At 36.8% G+C, this 7056-nt stretch overlaps 1 pseudogene across 1 annotated transcript; it reads right to left on the reverse strand.

Annotated features, from left to right (window-relative positions):
* Window positions 1-433: 433 nt before the first annotated feature.
* LOC143565391 (beta-glucuronosyltransferase GlcAT14B-like) lies at window positions 434-3632 on the reverse strand (annotated as a pseudogene). The gene is made up of 4 exons (XR_013141061.1): window positions 3201-3632; window positions 1657-1732; window positions 1460-1575; window positions 434-948 (listed from the first exon to the last, which is right to left on the reverse strand). The product of XR_013141061.1 is annotated as a beta-glucuronosyltransferase GlcAT14B-like (transcript).
* Window positions 3633-7056: the final 3424 nt, after the last annotated feature.

A 7056-nucleotide genomic window follows, 5' to 3' on the forward strand; every position in this document is an offset into this window, starting at 1 on the left:
TGCACCTAAATTGAAGTATAACAATTTGTTCATATACTTGATTACTTGGTATTGGTCCTTATCAAACCTAAATTGAAAATACATTTAATAATAATACCCTATCACTCCTCTATACATAAAATTGATTGTATACAAGTTGAATTAGAGGTGCAAATCCTAACCAGTTAACCGAACCAAACCAGTAAAAACCCCATAAAACAAAACCAAAACCGATTCATAACCGATACAAACCGGTTGAGTAAGGACCCAGTTTTAAATTTTGAGCGTGGGCCCGGTTAAGTTAACCAAGCACACATAACTTCACAAAACTGTACCCTATATGCAACATATATCATTATATCATATCATTTTAGCCTATCAAATTTCACGTAACTTCACAACTTCTTACAACATAACATTACCCGTTACAAAACGCGGGTCCGACCCGTTTTCCCTACTTGCATTACTTCATTCTAAAACTCCCACTAGACAAAAGCGACCCGATTAGATCCCCAACCCTCTTGGCACCCAGGCCGGGCCTAAACAACGTCACATTACCCGTTACAGAACACGGGTCCAACCCATTTTCCCCACTCCCGACACACCACCCTCCCGGAACAACCATTCCGGGCCCACGAAACAGCAAATCCGAGTCGATTTGATCAAGAACCGGGTCATCTTGATGAAACTTTCTAGCGAACGGGGCGTTGCTGTTGACCATTTTCTGATAGTAGCCCATTGTGAGATAATGCGGGTGCTGTTTAGGCGGCTTGTCCCATGAAATGTAGTGCAGATCAGTGTGGACTGTTGTGTTTCGAAATTCATCCGCGTTGCAGACAACAGTGTGGAAATAGCCTTCGGGCGATGAGATGAAGTTTGTATAGTACATAAGAATGGTTCGGGGTAAGTTGTCGTAACCCCATATGCAGAAGTCGATAAACGGGCGAGATAATACCATCCATGCAGACCCTGAGTTGAAATGCAAAACATATGTTATACTGTAATCAGGGCCGTCTCCAAGAATCCTTTAAAATTTTGGGGACTGGGACGAGTAAAAAAACAGACCCTAAAATCACGTTCTTAGATAATTTGACACTTTTACAAATGGGGTTGCCTTTCAAAAGCCAACAACGGACCAAAACAAAATAATAATAATAACAACAATAATAATAATAATAATGAAATTTCTTTTCTATACAAAAATTAAAAAGAACACAACTTGTGAGAATTGAACTCGTGACCTTTAAAATCATATCCTGGCACTCTTTCCATTCAAACAACAAGTCGTTTTGTATGCTATTCTTTTAAAATAAAATAATACATAAAATATAAATATTTTCTATTAACAATTATGGGCCTCTCGGGAGAGTGGGCCTGGGTCTATTGCCCTCCTCACCCTCCCTTTGAGCCGGGCCTGATTGTAATGTTGCAGACTATAAAGTATAACAAAAACAAGATGATATATACTTATATAGAATACCTGTAAATAATTTGAATGCTGTAGGTATGTCTTGACGCTGCGTAATCTCAAAAACATCAGCCTTTTTCGACAAATACAACGCAGGATCAATTATAACCGGCAATGCTCGTTCACGCCTATTCATTTAATCACTAAATTACTGCTAATTCGGTAACCGAATCCAAAATTTCCATAATAAAAGAATCACAATCACTCACTTTTTCCATCCAATTTTGCTTGTGTGATCAAGAAAGTTAAGATCCCTTGGTAAGTAAGAGAATGCATGAAGCAGATCTAAAACAAATAAAAACAGCATCAATATGAAGCATTAAAAACTTAACTTAAGCCTAGGCCTGTAAACGAGCCGAACAAGATGAACAGGGGTATGTTCACGTTCCTTCATTTAACTTTAACTGAACACGAATATATAATCGAACCTATTTTTAGTTGATTAAGAAAACGGGCATGTTAGTGTTCGTTCATGTTTTATTCATTAAAACCTAAACAAACGGTTAACGAACGTACACAAACACAAACAAACAAACTTAAACGAAATAGAACAAACATAAACGAATGCAAATGAACATAAATGACGAAACAAAACCAAGTAGGTACACACACACATAATACATATGCGTGTAATCTGAATGAGCTCCTTTTATGTTTATATTACGAAGGTAAAACGAACAACCATAACTACTTACGTATTTATTAAAATGTTAACGAACGACCATAACGACTTACGTGTTTATTAAAATATAACTACTTTACGTATTTATTAAAATTTAAACGAACGTAAAACGTAAAGAATTTAAAACCTAGACAAATGGTTCACAGACGTAAAGCAAACATAAACGAAATAGTGAAGGATCAAATACAAATAACGCTTAACGTGAAAAACGTACAAATAACTAGAGTTACTAGTATTACTCTACAGTTTATGAGTTACTTTTTTTCATCTGATGTAGTGTAATTAGTTAGTTCAAAAATCAAAATTGTTCGAGCAATAATGATTACTCTAGTTATTTATACGTTTAGTAGGCTAATTTCATTTGTACCAGATTTCACCTCTATGTATATACATATACAAATAATTTAAGAAAACCCCTTTTATGTTTGTATTTATATAAATATAACTATTTACGTATTTATTAAAATTTAAACCAACGTAAATAAATGATCATAAACAGACTTTCATATACAACATAAATGAACAAATAAAACTTGTGTTCATGCTCATTCGTTTAATTAAATGAACCTAAACAAACGGTTCACGAACGTACACAAACAAACTTAAACAAAATAGAACAAACATTAACAAAGGCAAATGAACATAACTGAACAAAAAAAACCAAATTTGTGTGTGAGTGTGTGTGTGTGTATATATAGGGTTTGGATCAAATACAAATGAAATTAACGTGCTAATTGTGAGAATCAAGTAGAGTAATTATATATACAAGTAGAGTACTTATGTAATTACTTCATAAAGTAATTACATAAGTACTCTACTTGTATATATAATTACTCTACTTGATTCTCACAATTAGCACGTTAATTTAATTTGTGCGTTAACATTCACAATTAGCACATTATTAAAATTAAAACGAACGTAAATGAACGACCATAATTTGTGCTCATGTTCGTTCGAGCAATTACAAAAATACTTGCTAAATATACAAACATACCGCCGGCAAACGTTCGGTTCGTTTACATGCATACAGAAGCTACATACATACATGTAAACAACATGATAACACTTTACCATCTTGAGTAACAAGGGGGTAATCCGAGGCACTAAGATTAATAAACCAGTCCCACTCTCCTCCATCCTTCAACAACACCGCGGCCGCATGCAGCGTATTCGCAACCACGATCGGTCCGCGATACTTCACCAGTTTCGCCTGCGTGATCATGACGACGTTCCCAAACTTTACAAAAACCGGATGGGTGTTCACAAAGTGGGTTAACTCAAGTCTTTCGTCAGCCAACGACTCAGCGTCCAGATGGTCGACGTAGCGGTTGGTGGGATGGTACAGCGCCAGGAGAGCTCGTTTCAGCATGGAGCTCTCGTGTTTGGAGCCCGAGATAAGGTAAGCTAAACGAGGCGGAGGTTGGCGGGAGAGAGAGGTTGGGAGTGGGTGGAGACGAAAGGTGACGGTGGGGTGGTGGAGATGTAGAGGGTGGTGAGTGATAATAATAATAATAATAATAATAATAATAATAATAATAATAATAATAATAATAATAATAAGATGATGGAGGTGAAGGTTAATGGGTAGATGTAGATCCATTTGCGGTGGGTGGTGGTGGTGGTGTGTGGGGTGCCGAAAATGGTGCATGTAATTATAGGTTTTTAGTTTCTTCATCATCAATGGTGAGGTGAGATTTGGGGGAAATGAGTGATAGAAATTATAAATGGAGAATTGAATACTGAAATTACAAATGGAGAAGTGAATACTATGACGTTATCAAGGACGGTGAGGAGGAGGTGGTGAAATCAATGTTTTCAGATCTGACCCGGACGTTGACCCGGAAGCCTTATCGGGTCAAAGGTCAGACCGATTTGAAAGGACGGACCGGTATTTGACCCGGATGACGTCATATATATAATTTAAATATATATTTATCTACATATATAATTCATATGCATGTAAAAAACAATATTAACCAAAAATAATAATAATAACAAACTTTAATGTTTATTTATGTCTTATACAATTATTTTTAAATATATATGATTTATGTTTGATCAATAGAGATATCAGTGAAGTTTGGTTGGTTGGCTCATAGGGTAACTATTAAAGCTTCTGTATCTCAAATGACCCAAGTTTGAATCTTGACATACATATTTCATTTTGGATTTAATAAAAAAATGGGTTTTGCCGATTTATCCGCTGGGCTGACCACCACCCGCAAAACCCGGCCGGGTTTTTAGAGACGTCCCAAATATAGTGACCCAGCCCGGTAAAAAGACTGGGTCCGACCGGCCGGGCCGGGTTCAAAACAATGGGTGAAATGGGAGGATTTGAGAATGGAAATGGGGTGGGTTTTAGCTGGGTGATGTGGCTTTGTCTTTATTTGGTGTGGGTAGTTGGTTGTGTGAGACGTGATTAATAAATGAGGTAAATGAGGATTTGTTAAGTTTGTTGGTTTTGGTTTGTGTTACTACTTACTAGATATTGGCTTGTTTTATTTTTATTTATTTATTTTTTTGTGTGTGGAAAGAGAGAATTGCGCGGGAGAAATGGTGGTAAAGGAGGAAATGGTGTGGGAGAAGATGAGTTTTTTTGTGTTTTTGGTAAAATGTGGAGAAGACGGTTTTTTTTTGTTTTTGGTAAAATATCAGAGAAGACGGTTCTTTTTGTGTTTTTGGTAAGACGTCGGAGAAGACGGCTCAGAAGGTGATGTGTTGCGTCATATAGGGCAGGATGAGGAAACTTAAGGAAAATAATTGTTTACGTATGTTTTGGTGATTTCCGAAGGAAAATAATTGTTTACGTATGTTTCAGAAGGTAAAGGGTTGACATATCTGGAAACAATTAATGATATTTGGATAATTCAGAAAAGTTAACGGCTATTTTCATAATTCATGTGGTTAATGTGGCGATTTTGGTGATTTCCCCTTAATAAATTATGGGTGTTGATATTAAGTTTGAATCTAAGGAACTCATTTATGATATGTTTAAGTTGTTTATTGTAACTGTTATTTTTAACTGTGTAAAATCGTCATTATGTTTAAAACTAGCAAGATGCTAGAACGTCATCATACACAAGCACTAATGGAATACAAATTATTTATATTATATTTAAGATGTAAGATACTACATGTTTATCTTAATCTAAAGCGTTCAATTTGGCTTCTTTTTTATATCCAAATATGGCACGTCACTTTGATCTCTTTCACAATTCTTATTGGGCAAGGATCTTTAGCGTTAAATACCCTATCGTTTCTCAATCTTCATAAACACCCGAATGTAATAGTAAAGGTTACATTTAGGGTCTTTTAATGCTTTGGAGACATTGATAACTTTGTGACAAACCCTAGAATTTCTGTCACGTAAGAAGCATTGATGACTGGTAATTTGCACCATAAACCAATTCGGGACAAAAACAAATTTGCGACCTCACATAGGTAGAAAGCATGATCAAGGGTTTCCAAATGCTTTTGGCGTACATGGAAAACTGCATCAATATTTCTCACACCCTTTTATGTTAGCGTGTTTGATGTTGCCATTCTATACATGAAGCTCTCCAAGTAAGGAATTTGACTTTGATCAAGACCCATTTTGTCAGATACTGCTTGTTTATATGGATCTAAAGTGCTCAATCGGAGGGCTACATCAGGTATGATGCCTGGTTTGATCTATAATACCTATAACAAGAGTAAGCAGAACCAAGAAAGCGATAAATTCTTCAGAATGTTAATGTGATCGACCACATGAACGAGTTCCCGTCTCTTGTATTTAAACAAGGCACAAGTGTCTTGTATTTATAGCCGAGGTTGTGAATGGAGTTATAATGACTAAAATTGATGGAAACTTAAGAGCCTGGAAACGACAAATCATAAATTCACCATATAATTAAGTATCTTAGGAATTGATGTTCAGGAAGTCCAACAGTATCGGTTGTGACTTTAACTAGCTGCCTCACGAACCTGCAACGCAACTACACTTGTTATCAAATATTCAAAAATACTAAAGACGAATAACAAGTGGGCGTAATGTTAAGTGCGTGGGTGTGTCAGGTGGTTTGTCTTGTTATACTAGAATATTATCCTATAAAACCTCCTACTTATTAACTGACACGAGGTTTATCTTTCAACTATTGTGGGACAAGCTTCATCTTCACTGTTAAAAGTTTCAATTACACAACTTAAAACATCAATAGTACATACATCTTAGCTCTGTTTTGGACATTCGTTATGACCCTCTCGTATAGAATAGCACAACGTACACCGTACCATAAAATAATTATATTAGTAACAAACATGAATAATTACTTGTGTCCTAAACAAGTGAAAAACATATTTATCACCAAAATTTACAACAATTCTTGCTTAAACTATGTGTTTCGGGCATTAACCCCTCAACGCCCCACATGTCACATCACCCTTTAGCGTCCCCAACACCATAACATAGGAGCTTTAGCCCTTTCGTTTGTGGAGTAGGTACTGGGTGCAACCCCCCATTTATATGTGTATATGTTTTTTTTTCAATTTCCGACCACTTTTACATAAAGCTCCACAACACCCTCTTTAGAGCCCATCTGTCAGTGACGCCATACGACGACTTTTCTTTTCATCTTAAAGCCCCCCTCCCCCCCTTCCAACAAAACACATGGTCTTATAGATTTATTACTTACACGAATCTTTTTTGTGTTAGATTAACATATCTGTAAGAGACTGAAGAGGTAGGTCCCAGCAGAGCCCAGTTGGACCCGCAAGACTCACCTTGAAGAGGGACGTCTGCGCAAAGACCAACTGGTTCCGCAGGACCCACCATGCTCAGAGAGATGAAGACCTTACGCGCAGTACGCCAGCTGTTCCCGCAGGAAAAGCCTCCCAATGGTGAAGTACCCCGCCTGTTCCCGCAGCTGCGGATACAAGCCATCAGGGAAGG

The sequence above is a fragment of the Bidens hawaiensis genome, unplaced genomic scaffold (genome assembly GCF_021521415.1).
Source record: "Bidens hawaiensis isolate Kalapana, Puna unplaced genomic scaffold, B.hawaiensis_p1.1 tig00022325_1, whole genome shotgun sequence".
In the NCBI taxonomy this organism is placed as follows: domain Eukaryota; kingdom Viridiplantae; phylum Streptophyta; class Magnoliopsida; order Asterales; family Asteraceae; genus Bidens; species Bidens hawaiensis.